The following is a 17561-nucleotide window of genomic DNA, read 5'->3' on the forward strand; positions in this document are numbered from 1 at the left end:
ACATCAGCAACCAAGGGTGAGACCTTGTGTGTGGACTGTGTGTATATTAAAAACATCCACCTATGTGACATCTAAAAACCCAGAACCTGCCACAAAATGCTTGTTGGTGTATATTCACTCGAGCCTGGTTGTGATGGTTCTTTAAGTGCCCAGCAGAGGGCGGGCTTCGCCTGCCGATGAAATTCTCTGAGCACATTGTATGAAAGGGAGAAGGGTTTCCTGTTCCAGGTCAACTGTGGCAGAGACAGCGTCAGCATTGGATGCTGATATTACTTCCTGGTTCTCAATCTGTGTCCAGCCTGAAGAAGAGGAAGGATGCTGTGTCTGTGCAGTTATCTTCATCCTCTCACAGACATCCCACTCCCCAGACCCCAAATCTGCACCTGCCCCACCCCAGCCATAGGAGGAGGAGAGAGCCTGGAAATGTCTGCACAGGTTTCTGCTCAGGTAGGAGATTGTCAGCACCTTGTGCTATGTTTGGAGAAATGGACTGAATAGTCTTGGAGTAAATCTCTGCCAGCAGCCGGGCTCTTCTATCCAGGGACCTCTGGGGGACTTTCCGCCTGGCCCTGAAGGTGTTTTATGGTCATCATTTGTGTTAAAGATGGGATCTGTGCACACTGCCCTGTATCATATTACACTGTGAAGAATCTGTACTACTGCACTGCATCTTGCTGCACTATCAATCAATCAATCATTTGTAAAGCGCACTACAAACCCGCGAGGGTCTCAAGGCGCTGGGGGAGGGGGGCGCTACTGATCGAACAGGCAGGTCTTGAGTATACAAAAAACTAAACTTAACAGAGGGTCAAGAAGGGGAAAAATTATTTAGAGACCTGGTGGTATCCTATCCCGCAGTCCAACTATCTCAACACATACAAGGATACTACTGGTCTATTGACAAGTGGCTAGAAATGAAAAAGCAAAAGTGCAACGTATGTCAAAAAAGTTGAAGTGTTGTTTCGCAAAAGGAAAGAAAAGAAAACCCATCATCCCACCTAATGGTGGAGCATCATCATCTGGGATTTTGTGTGACAAAACTGGTATCTACTAGGTATCTCACTTGTTGTTATTGTGAGAGAAAACCTAGTGCTAGATCCACCAGTGATGAAAAGCCAAAAAGTGTGATATGGTGGTGCTGTAAGATATATTTGCAGTACTAAAGTGGTGATATTAAATCATAAATGTGAAACTAAAATTGACTATTATGATGCCAAATACACAATGTATTATGGGGGGGCTCATCATAATGTCAAGATTATGAGAAATATTAACTATCATTGAAAAAGTTGTCGACATGTTTCAGCCATATGTGGTGGAAATTTATACCTATGGCTTTCTTCAGGATCAAATAGATAACACTACTGCAAAGTACGTGAAAGTATTAACAAAAACTCAATCAATCCTACCATGTAATGAATTCCTGGTGGAAGGAGAGTAATCTCTAGGAGTAGATTTCTTTCCCAAAATTGCTTGGGGAATGGCCTCACCGCTCCTGGCGAGGTGGGAAAAGGATCTCCCGCCGGTGGTTGTTCTTCAGATGCACGGGACGGTGGCGAGTGAGAGGTCGGCGGAGCGTAGCTGGAGGTTGGGGCTGTAGAAGGAGAGCCGTCTGTTGAGGTAGGCTGGGCCGGTCTTGTGGAGTGCCTTGTGTGCGTGGATCAGGAGCTTGAAGGATATCCTACACTATGAGATATCTGTGCACACTCTTTGCTCGGCTCTTGCTGTTAGTTTGTTGACTTGCCCACCTCTACCCCTCTGTCAGAAGCATGTCCCTCAGGCAATTGAACATCAAGCTTTCCCTGCTGCCCGTGCCCCTTTGCCCCTGTTTCCATATCTCAGTCTAGGTAAAACCTCAGTCTTTGCAATAGTTTCCAGCCGCATAGGTTGGGTTATAGCAGTATCTGCTGCAGAGGTTGTGTGTCTGCTGCAGGGATTGTGGGTGTGCACTTACCTTGGGTCTGCCAGGTAGGAGGCCTTTCAAGCAGTGGAACGTACATGCCTGTGTTTTTGATGTACCTCTGCAAGTTGGATGTATGTGTATCTGAACAGGGTAGAGTTGTCTTCGCAGGCTGTGTCTGTATGTATGTATGTACGTGTGTGTGTGAGTGTGTATGAGGCACATCTACAGTGTGTCTTTTTCAAGTGTGTTTGTCTTAGCAGATGGTGGCGGGACTGTCAGTCACTCTTCTTGGCCTCTCCTCTCTGTACAGGAATCTTTAGGATCACTTGCTGTAACAGGGTCTGCCCTGTGCCCAATAGTTAGGTGCTACTCGGCACACGGCAGATGTCTGAGCAAAGTCACGTGTGAAGTTCTACTTCTTCCAGACAGTTTGGAAGAATTTGGCAAGTTTGAGCATGACTTCCAAATATGTGAGTGCCGCAAGCACCTAGGGCTACTTGTATGTCAATGCTTCAAGGGGTTGTTGCACTCTCTCATCAACGGTGTGTTGATGAGGATTGTGCTATGATGTGAAGCCTACATGAAGGATTCCAAGAGACTTTTGAAGTCATTCTGCTCTAGTTGTCACTTCAGCAGGAAGGGAAGAACAAGATGAGCGAGCAGAAAAAGCAAGAAGAGGCCAGAGAAGAGAAATAAGAGGGATACAGAGAGAAAAAAACACAAAGGGTGGAGTAAAGTAATTAATAGATATCAGCCAAAATATGTTTTGTTATATGTTATTAAGGGATTTATATCCCCCACTGCTACTCAAGAGTGTCCTGGCGCGTGGGGAAACAGTAACATGGTAGGCGGCAAGGGCTAGATGGATTGTTTAAACAGATGAGTTTTTAGGCGTTTTTTGAAGATGGGCAGTTCCTTAGTGTGCCGAAGGTCATCTGGTAGAGCATTCCACAGAGTGGCAGCCTTAACTGCAAAGGACTGCCCCCCAAGACATGCTCTCTGAAATCTGGGGATCACCAGCCGTCTTTGCAGGGCCGAGCGAAGGGGCCGGCTGGGTAAATAGAAGGCAAACCTGGCACTTATATAAGCAGGGCCCGAGCTGTGTAGTGCCTGAGCTGTGTAGTGCCTTGTGAGTCATGGTAAGAGCTTTAAACTGCACACGCTGAGCAACGGGCAGCCAGTGTAGGTTGCTTAGCTGCTTGCGAACGCTTAGGCACCTCGGGATGTTGAATAACAGCCTAACTGTAGCATTCTGAATAACCTGCAGCTTTCCCAGGAGATACCCTGGGATGCCGAGGTAGAGGGCATTGGGATAGTCTAGGCGAGACAAGATGAGCGCCCTGGCCACCGCCTCCCTGGCAGAGCGGGGTAGCAGCGGAAAAAACCTTCTCAGGGCTTTGAGTGTGCCAAAGCAAACCCCTGACAGTCTCTTGATCTGCTCATGAAAGCCTAGATCGCCCCCAAACCAAATTCCCACATTCTTGGCAACTCCACAGTCTCCCAAAGGGCATGGAAACCCAGGAGGCCAGAGAGACTCTCTAAAAGCAGGGGGGGGAATGGCCATAGAAGAGCACCTCAGATTTCTCTTCATTGCACTTCAAGCTAGCCTGGGCTAACCATGAAAATACTGATGACAAACACTGATGAGCCACCTCAGTATGAAGATCATCACCCTTCCACGTGAAGAGAAGCTGGGTGTCATCGGCGTAAGCCATAATTTTGGCACCCAACTTCTCCGCCAAGTAGATCAGGGGTGTAAGGTAAACATTGAACAAAAGAGGGCTCAATGTGCACCCCTGAGGAACACCGGTGTCCACTCTACTATCCGATGAGGAGAAGGGGGGCATCCACACCTGTTGGGAGCGGTTGTCCAAGAAGGACTTGACCCATTCACAAGCCATGCCTGTAATGCCGATGTCAGACAAGATGGAAAGGAGCTGGAGGTGGGGTTCTGTATCGAAGGCGGCAGAGAGGTCGAGTAAAATCAGAGCCCCCCTGCCGCCCGCCTCCAGGCACTCCCTGATGGCCGCCGAAATCGCCACTAGAGCTGTCTCGGTGCTAAATTATGTCCTAAACCCCGATTGCGCCGGGTGGAGAGCTCCAGAGGATTCCACAAATCTCTCAGGTTGTTTAAAGGCCACTTTTTCACACACCTTAGCTAAGGCTGGAAGAAGGGAGATGGGTCGATAGTTGGCGAGAAGTGTGGAATCAGCTGACGGTTTCTTAAGGAGAGGGAGGAGTTTGGCATGTTTCCATTGCAGGGGCACTCTTTCAGATTGCAGTGAGTTATTAACCAGCAGCATGACCTACGGAGAGACTATCTCCGCCACCCCACTCAGGACCCTAGCCGGGCAGGGGTCTGCAGGAGAACCAGATTTTAATGATTTTAGGATGGCAAAGACGTCTCTGATCTGCAGAGATAAAATGCGAGAAGAGCTGGTTGGGTGCGGAGGAGCAAGGGGCGAGTGTTATGGATGGTGAGTATTGCGCTAAGGGGGTGGTCCGTAGGCTATCTTGTATTTTCTGTATCTTAGCAATAAAAAAAGTAGATAGATCGTCGCACCATTTGGATGAGATAGGAGGGGTGGCGAGTTCAGCAGCAGGTGACAGGAAGCTGTGAACAATGGAAAAAATGTCCTTGCTGTTATTCTTGGCTTTAGAAATTCTATCAGCAAAAAAATTGCCTTAGGCTTCTATCATGGCAGCGTAATACTCCCTCTGGGCGGCACGGAGTGCCATCTTAGCACGGGGGCAGTACTCCTGGCGCCATCCCTGCTCTAATTTTTTACATCCTAGTTTCAGTGATTTAAGGGAATCGGTGAACCATGGCTCAGAGGGAGAGCTCTGTGGAAGGCATCTCGAGGAGGACCGAGGGAGAGAGTTGATGGCCTGGCTAATCCAGTTCAAAAACCCTTCCACCGCTCCATCAAGATTAGAAGCATCGTCCAGGCACGTGAGGGAAAGTGCTCTGTACAGGGCCGGGATGTTAATCTTCTTAGGATACTGTCCAGAAGCCATGCCAGCCGGCAAATGAGAACTGCCAATGTTCCATGAAAAGCTAACCAAAAAGTGATCCGCCCAGGTGACGGGCCTGGGCGCTGACACATTAAGCTCGAAGTTGGAGCATACTGGATCTAATAAGTGACCGCATTTATGAGTGGCAGCCAGGACCCGCTGGGTCATATGGGTCAAATTACATAGATCCCACAGGTCCCTCGTCCCTCGGGCCAGCGGGTTCTCCAGATGAATATTAAAGTCTCCTAACAATAGAAACCTGGAGAACCGGAGCACTCGCGAGGCAATAACCTCGTTGAGAGATTTAAGAAAGGTGCTCGGCGGGCCCGGGGGGCGGTAGGCCAGTAAACCACCCAAAGTAAAGTGTGGAGTTATCTTCAATGAGAACTCCAGCGCTTCGCCCTCCATAATCTCCCCCGTGAGTTCTTTGTTGAGCGTCCACGTTTCTCTGAACACTAATACAACACCACCCCCTCTACCTGACTGATGGTCAACCCTTACTATCTTATACCCCCGAGGGATAGCTAATTCAATCACTGGGGAGCAAGAATCATTCAACCAGGTCTCAGTGATAAAAAGGAGATCCAATTGTTCGTCCACAATCAGCTCATGCGCGTCCGCGGCGTGTTCCGTCATCGACCGTGCATTGATGAGAGCTGCACGAATATTAGATTTCCATACTGTGGTGGGGGGGCGATCAGGCTGGTTCATGAGAAAGTGAAAGTGGCATGAGGGGCAGGTCCTCGACCTATCATTAAGGACTTCCCACTCACTGGCAGTGCAACAGGAAACATTGTCTAGCCTTAGTAATGTCTCCCGGTCATAGGAGATCCTTTCTGGCGCACCCCTGGCCGTGTCACGGCCAGCGTTCCTGGCCCTGTGCACTGCCGTGTCGCGGACGGGCGCAGACAGGCTTACCTAGGCGCACATTTGCGCGCTCTAGGCGCGCCCGCTGCGCTCGTCCGCTGCGCGCACGAGGACACATGCACATTTTATGGTGTGCACCCCCGAGCAGCTGGACCGCTAACTTCGGTCCAACCGCGCTTCAGGACACACCCAAAATGGCGCCCGCCCTCCACACAATCGGCACCAACAGCCGAATAGATTTAAAAAAAACAAAGCTTCAAAGTGCAAAGTAACAGTGGTTAAAAAATATTCAGCGCCTGCATCTAAATCATGCAAGAGCAGTCAGCGTGATTCCAGCACCAAATGTCATCAAGGTTTAAAATGCAAATGCTGTAAATGCTGTAAATGCTGCCCCTGGCTGTCGCAGTACCCCCGGTGGGAAACAGGAGCTGGCACCACCTGATTAGTCAAACATATGAAAGAAAGAAATTTGTAGGGGAGGGAGCGAGAGTTCTAAAAGATGGCCAGGAAAAGAAATGAACATTATATATAACTTGCCAAAAGTTTAATTCTATTTTCTGAGCTAAAAATGTGTTTTAAGTGTGATGTGAATGTGAGTCTTGAAGAGTTATAGGTGTAAAGTGCTGTTTAGTGGTACCAATATTTGAGCCAACGTTAGAGCTATGGATCTGAACTAAATGGAGGGATCAATGTATTTTCCTATGGGTTACCACTTTCAGCTCTAGTGAGATAGTTAAGAGGTCCCAGGTTCCAACTTCCCTCCTTGATAAGTGGGTTTATACACATACGGCACAGATCTGTGTTACCTATGTAGCATACATATTAATCCCAGTAAGTGCTGTTGGGAATGTCCCTTTCTAGTGTTCTTTCAATCAACAACATTTCTGCTTTTTTCCCCTCCTGGTTTTCCGCTGATCTATGTGCTAGCCTAAAAGACTTTGATCTCTTTTTACACTGCCATTGAGTGCCAATATGCTGTGCTTGTCATATACATACTGGTGATTAGTGTAGAGATGATTGGCTGAATTGAATTTTCTGTAAGTCCATTTCTAGAAGTCAGACATATACCTAGGGCATGTAACTCAACACCTTCTTCGTGGGCCTGCAGAACTGGTTGTGCCACCCACGGAGGGAAGCTTCTTGCCAATGTTGCGCATTTCTCTTACTATATCTGAGTACTCCCTGGGGACAGGGGTCGGTGTCGGGAAGAGGTAGGGCATGTACGTGTCTTCGCCACATACACTGGTAGTGAATGGAACCGAGTGGTGTGTTTGGTACGGTAGGTCCTGCTTCTCGTAATGGATTGGCGTGAGGGACCAGTGGAAAGGCTATTGAGCTGGATTTCCTGCATGCCGAAGACTGGCAGTATAGTGTTTGATATAGATGATTTCTTAAAGCAGCGACCCCTGACCTTGCCTTGTAGGTCACCCCCCCGATGCAGCTGCACCAGCCCTTGTGCCTGACCCTAGTTCCTGCCTCAGACATTTCTGCTGCCCATTCCTGGGCGCTGTTTTTTCCCTCGCCGCCCCCTGCCCGCAGTCTGCTTTCCCGTGGCTGCTGCCCCAGCGGCCCCGCCCCCGCGCCCATTCACTTAAACCTGCCTACCGCCTCCCAGCTACTCCTCCCCTCCTGCTCCCTTTAATCTGGAGACATCGCGCAGTGAGGAGAGCGACCCCCGACCTTGCCTGGTAGGTCGCCACCCCCACCCCAGCTGAGGCTTCACAAGCCTTTGTGCCTGACCCTCGCTCCTGCCTCAGACATTCCTGCTGTCCATTCCTAGGTGCCTTATTTTTCCTCACCCCCCCTGCCCACAGCCCCCTTTTCCGCCGCTGCTGCCCCTCCGACCCCACCCCCCGAGCCCATTCGCTTAACCCCTGCCTCCAGCCTCTCAGCTACTCCGCCATCCCAGTTACCCTTCAAATGGAGGCAGCTGCACGACCGCACAGTGGATGCTTGCAGCAGGCGTGCCTAAGGCAAGCCCGTCTGCGCCTGTCCGTGCCTGGACCGCGCCCAGCGCCAGAATTCCTGGAACCCACGAACGCCACAACACCAGACTCCACTACAACGCCAGCAGCCTCCACTCACTTAATGCCGCCCGAAACCACACCTGCTGTGGGACTGAAAAATCTGGACCCGTGCTAATAAACATCGTCGTACCATGACGATTTTGGTATCGGCAAACCGGTAATGATTTGAATACTGCGCGTAAGCATTTTCGTCACAATCGAGTGACGAAATCACCCTGAAATCGGAGTTCCCGTCCTGAACCCTCGGGTTCCATTTTGTGAACGGCAGCCATTTTGTGATTGCCCTCACATAGCTAAATGACTAAGGCCGAAGTCGACTCTGAAAGACACGTACACCTTCGCTGACTCCTTTGTGACCCGGGCAAGCTGACTACACTGCCTGAAGCCAAACCTGTTCGGCCAGGTCCTTTCCCAGTGGCCGAGCGAGATTAGTATCAAGACACAACATATCATAAACCTTTCATCGCACACAAACCATGCCTAATCTTACACACACCTGTCCCTGTTCCTTGCTTTATGGCTTGCTTTACGAGGAGGAGGTGCCCGATTTTATTAGGGGTCCGTCGATGTCTGATGAAAATACTGGGCCTTGCCGGGTAATTGATTATGGGTTGGACAAACTGAAATGTGGGCTTGTCATCATGACTCTGCTTTTTCTTTGTAGTGAAAATATGTGAATGGTCAAACTGTAAAATAAGGAATGTTTGCCTAAAGCATAATATTTTGTATAAAAGGAGAAGACTGGTTTTGTAAGATTGAGCAGTCTCCTGAGAACATACATGCTGTTGTACTTCTAGGATACCTGTTACTGGCTGCAGCCAATAAATACGATCTTTGACTTCACCTAGAAGACTCTGTGTTTCTGTAGTCTGAAACAGGAAGGACTCGAAGTCTTCGGGTGTTGTTCCCTGGCACCGCCGGGTTCTTAAAAACCCGGTACTTCCCTGCCTCCAGGCCGCCCCGAAACCGACCCACGGACCCTTCTCCTGCCGCACCTACAGCTACTTGTGTTTAGAAAACAAAAAGATTCACCTGTAAGAGTTTTTTTTGTATGTCTAGAGGTGTAAGGCATACACAGTATTTGTTAAAATACCCCTCACACACCAAAAGGGCCCTTGGTGTCATGCTTCATCATCGCGGTCTTCCCGCCCCGCTGCGGAACGGGGCGTGCTGCGACTGGCGACTACGCTGGAGCACTTTAAATTTGTAAGTGCTATGTGAGGTGTATTTGTTGTGAGTGAAGTAGCGTCACGGGTGAATGAAAAGGTGATATTAAAAAATACCTGGCCTTATGGATTCAAAAAACGTTATTGGTCATAGGCTGGTACTGTTAAAAGGGGTGTGTCGGAGGGACCATGCTAGTAATGTGCTGGTTCTCCTGGGGGTGTCAACATGTTTCGAAGCTGTAAGAGCTTCTTCGTCAGGACGGAGTAAGATCCCTCTGTCACTCACTATTTTGCTATCAATATGTGAAGAGAAATATATACAAGTGATTTCAAATACAATACCTATGTGGTACGAGTATATGTTTTAGCTCTGCCAGTTTTTCTGAGAATAAGCTAGAAACGTAAGGAGTCAATGCCCCATGAGCCTTCGGGTCAAGAGGTAAATGAAACTATCATATGAAGTCGTGCAGTCCCCGCTTCCTCTCTTGCCATCCCGCGCACCTGCAGCTACACCAGCGACAAAACCACCAAACCAAGCTTACAGCACTGAATAAAAGTTATCATAAGCAAGTAATCTTTACCAATTTTTTAACGTTGAGGATGATCTGTGTGTATTCTCACAGGGTCCATAATTTTAGCATTTTTATAGCATGTATTGGAAGTACATTCACATTTAGGTTTCTTCCATTCTGTTTGTTTTAATTGGGTTTTGGTCTATTTCTCAAGAGCTCACAAATTTCTTCTCTGGAAAGAAAGCAACCTATGATGATAAGTGGGTTTGCTGGCGAGTACCAGTCAGCATCCCCCTTGGTGTTGCAACCGTGAGGTGCTTTCTTTCCTTCCCACACTTTTTTTAGTTTATGGGTGGGTCTTTGATGGTAGTTTATTCTTACACCGCAGCATAGCGACCAGTAGGTCCTTGAGGGAGTCATGGATGAGGTTATAATACCCCCCTCGTGCTGCAATTATAATTTTTGTTGTATCTATCCAGGGACAGCCCTTTGATTGATCTCCTCTTTGGAGCCAGACCAGTGAGCGGAATGTTTATCTTCCAGTCTACTTGTGAAAGAACTTAACAAGGTGTGGCTGCAGGACTCCGACTTCAAGATTTTGGACATTTCCTCCCTTTGAGGCTAGCTCACAACACAGACCCCATGAAATTTGGATGGATGCACCTAGTGACATCTGTGTCCCCTTCCAAAATGGGAATTGCTGCTATATTGAGTCCAACAGGGACCCATTACCCAAGTCAACACACTCACTATAATGGGTACTGCTGAGACACGTCTGTCACCTAACAGTTCTTTACTGAATGCCCCCTCAGTGTGAGCCTTGTGGCAAGTTATCCCTTTTAGCTTGAAAGAATATTCCTTTCCTTTTGTACTGACTTGAAATCCAGTTCCTTCTTTGACTGTGTCATACCCCTGGGAATGTTTTACTGTTTCTATGAATTAAGTAGGACTGTGTATTCTGTACAACGTAAACGTCAGAATATGGGAATTCGGTTCACATGCATCATCAGGAATTGTTGGCCTGGTTCCTAACTAGCTCGCAGTGCCCCATCTGAACCCCCTAAACTTACTAGGATACCAGATGGTTAAGAGTTTTTTGACCCTGACTGCCTGCACTCACTCCAAAGAGGCCTCGAGTAAATGATGTGAAGAACGGGCAGGTTTTTTCACATTCAAAGTATTCAGGCAAGCCTGGTAGTAGGCAGAATACTGGCTACTGATGTAGAAACTCCAAGTATGAAGTTATCTGTAAGCAACCCAAAACTGAGCTCCTTCAAATGCATCTCTTTAAACGCTCTTAAAACTTTAAAGTCAGTCTGGGGCTGTTTAAAAAGAAGCTTAAATGCTAGTTCTTCTTGGTAAACTGAGCTTGTTTTCTCTCTGGCCTTCAGCTTGTGCCACACCGGGACACTCCCTGGAGTAGCTGCACACTATATAAGTCTTGTGAAAACAGACCAACCTTTTGTTGTTTACTTTTGCAAGCCCAAGGTAGACACAAGAAAGTTACAAATTGACTTTTTAAAAATGTATTGAAACAATTGTAATTTTGGATAGAAATAGTGTGCTGCAATTATTTAGCAAAAAACCCAAAGCTCTGTAACCAGCATTACAAGAATGGTGATAAAAATAAACAGTTTGTAGTGATTTCCCTTTTGTGCCCACTTTGGCTCTCCCTTAGTTTTGCGTTTTAGACTTTTTAGGCTGCCCCTGGTCGCTCTGCATAGCCACAAAAAACACATTTGCGTTTGCGATATTATTTTGAGAATGTGCTGTACATGTTTGTTATTCAGGGACTCTTCGTGGGATTACATCTACACATTTTGTTCAAGGTCGTCTAAAATACATAACTTGGTATACTGTTTTTTTTGCTGGTTTAGCAACAGCACCTAATATTTAGCCATAACATGGTGGCATATCCAGCACAATAGTTTTATCCTAAAAATGGTGTTCCGTACCGTTGGATGCAGAGAGGAGAATTCCGGCAAACAGGACTGTTCTGGAATGACAGCAGTGCCTTACATGCAACCCTGTGTTAACTAAGTTTACACTCATTATATCGACCACCTTACTACATCGACCACGTAATGGGGCTTGGACCAATTCCAGAAATCGCAATTATATCCCTGTGCTCACAAAATAAGGGTAGAACTAGACAGATATATAATTTTCAATGGTTGGGATGTTTGTCCTATGCATTCTGTTAGAAATTCAAATTACTTTGTTTAGATGCATCTGCCTAATGATCGCAGCACATTTGCTTCATAATAGACTACGATAGTTTTAATAAATGTATTGTAAACTTTCTTTGTGTCTTTCTTATGTTCACTATTGGCATGCATGAGTGAGTAAGTGAATAACAAAAGGGGGATCCGTTTCCACAGTGCCCTTGGGGATAGAGGGTCATGTTTGAAGTTACTGAAATCACCTATTACTCTGGGAAGATTAGGCATTCAGGTGAGCTAGCAGGATTGGGCCGACAGGTACTGACGTTGTAGAGAGGTTCAGTCCTTACACTCTGACGTTGTATCATCCTAACACATAGTTCTGCTTTACCAGCGCAATCAGTGCAACAGCTTCAACCATTATAACATTACTGTGTGGTTATATGATTATATTATTCTACTCATATCTAACACTACCTATCCTATTGAGAGCATGGTGAGAGTACCCTTTGCCAGATACCTTGGTATAGCCTAAACTCCCATACCTGACTGTCATGTATCACAAAGCCAGCCTGTGTAGAATGGTTAGCATCCATCTTTTGAGACACTTGTCATTAAGTGTAACATAGAATGCATATGATACAATCTTTTTCAAAGAATATATGTGATTTGACAATGCAGTCATGCCATTGTCCACAACAGCCAATGCATTTTCAAATGAATCCTATCAATTTGTCTTACGCGTTCAGCAGCGTCTTGCTGAGAAGTTTTCCACAGTTCATTGTAAGTGGCGTATATGAATCTGTTAGAATGTGTTGACCTAGGACCCAAGAAGAAATCTTGTAAATCCATGTCATCAGAATGGAACTATTATATTTTCCTTAACTGCAGATAATGTGGAATGTTGTAACCGTTGCTGTGTTGAAGCAGGTGTGGGGTATCAAAAAGAAGAACAGGGAGGCTTGGCAATCGGGAACAGTTTAAATTAATTAAACAATAATGGCCTGGAATAGCAGCCACTTCTCCTACAGCTTCGTCCTGGAATTCCCTTTGCATTCGGTACATGGCATGCTTTACTCTGTATGCCCGGTGCAATAAGGTGAAGCTTGTCCCCCTTTGGGCAGGAAATTCTGGTACAGTGGGTCATAAATATTGTGTTTAGATACTTTATCCCACTCTTATAGAAAGGACCATAAATACCAACTGGATGTCACATTCTGAGATGGTCCAGCTGTGTTATCTAGGATAACGCTTACTGCTATGCATTGTTTGGGCTTTATCTGATGAGTGCAACTGACCGGCTGCTCTGACATCGTCCTTGGCCGGAGTGCATGCTCTCAGCTGTGCATTTATTTGAGTTTGAGTGTATGCATCTGACTTGTTTCTTTAGGTATTAGATCCTGGGACCACGTGTGATTTTTCTGTAGCAATCTTCCTGGTGTGTTTGAGGATTGTTTCATGTCTGGTGTTTCCATCCAGGTAAGTGCTAGGGATGAACAAAGGACAACTGTGTTGTGTTGATTTGATAAAGGGTCACTCTGTAACCGTAACAAGTGTTTTATGGTGATTTAGGTAGTGCAGACAACAGTTGTTCTCTGGTGTGCTGGACTCCTAAGAGTGGGCCCTTTCTATGAATTAATCCGAATCTAACACCCACCCCCCCTAATTGAGTTATCTACTATCCTGGCTGTTTGTGTCTGTGTCTTGAGCATGGACGGTTCCTGTTTCTGGCTTGTGGTGTTTCCTTTGGCATTGTGTGTCCTAATCAGGTGCATTCCCCCTATTTTCAGGGTAGCCTTCTTCATGCAGGCTCATGTTAGTTGCATGGTGCTGCACAGCAAGAGCAAGATTGCAACCACTGGTAACAAGGCCTTGCATAGGCCTGCGATCTACTTTGGTACCCAGGTAAACAAACCTGTAAACCATGCTATGTTTGGGGCACCTTCTTTAATCATGATCTGTTGTACGTTGTACAGTAGTTGGAAGGTGATTGACACAGTGCTTAATTTGAGCCGGTGCTTTCCGGTGCTCAGCACCGGCACTTAATTGGTTTCCGGTGCTCGGCACCGGCACCTAATTGTCAGCACCATTCTTAGAACTGTCTAACACATGGTGGTATTGCTCATCAAATTTAGAGATGAACAGAACAACAGTTGTTTGGGAATACAATATACATGAAAATAATGCTAATACTTGCATTCCCACAATTCCTTTAGCTTTGGGGAGCTGGAATAATCTGAGCTGTGGCATTTACATATGAGAGAGATGGTTAGTAGTTGCTTAGGCAGTGATGACAAGGGCAATGGATGGTCCAAGCTGCAGTGGCCTTCAGGTTAGAGCCCTGGCACTTAATATTTTACAAATTAAGCACTGGATTGACAGTGTGTCATTGTCCAGGTCTTTCATGGGGATGAAGTTGCAGCACACTGTACCTATCTTGGCGCATACACCCCCTTGCATTGTGGTATTAAGTCCAAGACATTCCGGTGCTACATCACAATGAGGCAGATGGTACACATTTCTTCTTTGCGTTTAGGCAAGTTTAAGTGGTGTTCATCATTTTCAGCTGTTCCCACCTGATGATCTGCAGCCACCGACACACCACTATTCTGATATCCACGACTATGTCCTGGATCACAACCTCAGCATCTTATTCCTCACCGAAACATGTCTCATTCAATCTACATATGTTGAGCCTGTCGGGGCTCCCCCTCTAGGATATCTCATTCAAAGATGCGATAGACCCTGTGGCAGAGGAGTTGGTATCACAATCATTCACAGAACCTATATTAAGTGCATTCTGTCCCTTGGCCATATTTAGGATGGTGAAAACATGCCATTTAAACTGCATTTTAGCAAAACGTTTACATGTTCAGGCTTTCACATTTATAGACCACCAGGCACCTCTAAACAGTACAGGGAATCTCTAATAGAGCAACCTATATTGTACTCAAATAATCAATCAATCAAATACCTTTTTTTGCACTTGGTGAACGCATAAAAGTACAAAGAAATATCACAATACAAATTGATCGAAAAGCATTTAGAATCCGAAGTTAATTAATTATTTTTAAAATAAAAATATTTACAAGAATCCTCGCCACTTAAACTCACAACAATTCATTATGGATGTATACAAGTAAGAAGAACACATTATTACGACAAGCAATTTAAAATGATGCCACATGTATGTAAACACTTCCTAATCCTGTGTTGAATTCTAGTTAACATGTTTAAAGCCATGCAACAATTCATTATCAGTAATTGGGCAATTGACGACAGGCTAATGAAAATGATCAAATAAAACAACCCCCCTCTCTAATGAACTTCTCCTAGTCCGAATGACTGAGTATAGCAAATTTGCAGTCATAAAACAGATGAAAGGGCTTTCCAGGGAATTAATTACTGTAAGGGCTGAAGAGTAAGAAAATAGACTCAGTTTTGTTAACATTGCGAGAATGATTTATTTTCTTTCCTTTTTTATAAAAAAACAACAGAAGAATAAAATATGAGACATTGTTTGAGTAGACCAGCCATCACAAGAACATGGCAATAGATTATTGAGTTAATGTTCTTAAAATTCAATCTCATCCTTGTTAAAAGATATTGATGCATGTTGTTAGAGACAAAGGAGCGATATAAATCATGTTGTGTGGGCACCCTGGGCAGTGTCTGGTAGAATATAAACATGACTTTATTTTGATTACATTGCCATCTTTGTAACTCACAATTATTAACAAAAGCCTCTCTTAAATGAGTTTTGGAGAACGATAAGCATTTAGAGAGTAATGTGTACTGAAAAGCTAGGCCCAAATCTGTGAAAGACTTCTTAACAAATGCTAGTCAAGGAATACTAATGTCTTGGTCTGGGTTGATTATATCTTTTATTATTGCTTGATTCAACATACCCAAGTCCCTTTTCCCAATACACAACCATAAGAGGAGTGGGGCCAGTTTTTTAATGAACTTATCCTCCACTTTCTGCAGAGCACCCAATTCAGCTGTGCCCCATATTTCTGCTCCGTAAGAAGCTATGGATTTTGCCAATTAAACTTCTACCATTTCTTTAATTGTTTTTCTACCCAGTTCAGAGGCAAATTTCCACAGAGCAGCTATGCTTCTTGGCAACAAATTAATTCTGTTTTCTACCATAGCAGACCGATTAAGTTTAGAATCGAAAAAGAGGGCTAGAAAAACAAGCATGTGCAATGCAAAAGGTTTTGCATTCAGTCAAGTCTGAGCTATTGGCACTGTAAAATGACAATGCCTTTTATTTATGTTTTGGATTTTAAAACTGAAATAAAAGGCATTGTCATTTACAATACAAATAGCTAAAGCTCTACCAAATGCAAGACCCATTGCATTGCAATATAGGGCCTTTTCAACAGCTTGTTAGATTGTAAATATCGGAGGATGAGACCGGCCTTCAACATCTTCAAAGTAGCGATAAATAGTGCAGTGAAGAAGATGTGTAAGTATTGTAAATTACCCAGACATGAATTGTGAAGTGAGAGTTGCATATGATCCGAGTTATAAACACTAACAAGGCGCTCCAGCACCTTTCGCTCTGTGATTACACTTCTGTGGCTCAGGAGGAAGAGTAGGGGGCTATTTCTTGCCCTCTCCATGATTTGAGTGTGCAGTGTGGTATTGCGTAATGTCATTACTATCTTTGTCCCAATACAAAGCTTGCGCATTGCAGATGTCGAGACATTTAGAGGTGGATCAGGAAAGCTGATCAAGAGGCTTTGGCAGGCGGATTACGCAGAGTGCCTGTGCCCGTGCACGTGCTTGCCATTTGCTCCCCGAGCCGCCTCGCATCATCGCATCAGACCCGCCACAGCAATGCCGAGAGCTTCACACTTCAAAGGAATGCTCTCCCCCGCCTCTCTGCGCAATGCCTCGCTCCCATTTGCTCCCCCGTCTCTCCGTGCTTACTGCAATGTGTCCCCCCCCATAGCGCTGTTTTTGATGCTTCTGACTTCAAAGGCTAACGCTCCCCCGCCCCCCACCCCCACCCCCACGCCCCCCCATCCTTTCCGAGTGCATCAAGTTAGGCAGCAAAATGCCCGGGCACCCACGCCGCCTCAGATCACTTTCACGGTGCTCAGTCGCCCGCTGGGATGCTTACTGGTGGATGTGGGCTCTAATCTCCTACAGCACAGACATCGCCTAGGGGCATCAGGGAGCGTATGTAAAAAATTTTTATAACAGTTGCAAGTACAAATAGTACAAACACAACATTTCCCTTCCGTCGCTGTTTCTTTTTAATTTTGTCTTTTCCGCTTGACGTTAGGAGCCCTCCTCCCACCCTCCAAGCACAAACACAGCTTTGGGGTTCTCTGCACACATGTACATGCTGATGTGGCACTGCTACAGCTGTATTACACCACCTTCTCCTCACCCTCCACTCTTGGTAAAGCTGCGCCTCGTGTGTAACAAGTGGTGTGTGTGCATCACAGGCAGAACGAACCCAAGGGACAGCGACTTTAATTAAAGACCTCCCGTAAACAATCTCATCCGTAGTCAAGCTTCTCCAGTCTTGGTGTCTGTGCGTATCGCTGTTAGTCACTGTGTCTGTTTAAATTTGTCTGTCAGTGCGCACTGGCTTTTACTTGTATTGTCTGCTGTGTGCTCAATGTACATCTCTGTGTCTCTGGGTCCATTTGCAGCGGCATTTCTCTGTCACTCACACTTACACATAGCTGTTTGCCCATGTGTTGTGCGTGCCTCCATGTGCCTCTTTATTTCCTTTTCACGTCTAGAAAATTGTCTGTTTATTGTGTCTGCTTTCGTGAGTCGCACCTTCACACTGATTACCTGTCTTCATCTGTGTGTGTGTTAATCTCTTTGAGGATCTAGCTTGTGCCGGCAGTGTGACTGTCAACCCATGGGCTCATCTGTTCATT

At 45.8% G+C, this 17561-nt stretch overlaps 1 protein-coding gene across 1 annotated transcript in view; it reads left to right on the plus strand.

The window, feature by feature from the left end:
- The first annotated feature begins 255 nt into the window (after positions 1–255).
- LOC147663842 (uncharacterized) overlaps positions 256–17561 on the plus strand; it is a 41453-nt gene continuing 24147 nt past the window's right edge. Inside the window, exon 1 of the mRNA XM_086950162.1 lies at positions 256–447. The gene's annotated coding sequence lies outside the window, so the exon portion shown is untranslated. The remainder of the gene's footprint in view (positions 448–17561) is intronic.

The sequence above is a fragment of the Lissotriton vulgaris genome, unplaced genomic scaffold, assembly GCF_964263255.1.
Source record: "Lissotriton vulgaris unplaced genomic scaffold, aLisVul1.2 SCAFFOLD_1285, whole genome shotgun sequence".
Classification (NCBI taxonomy): Eukaryota; Metazoa; Chordata; class Amphibia; order Caudata; family Salamandridae; genus Lissotriton; species Lissotriton vulgaris.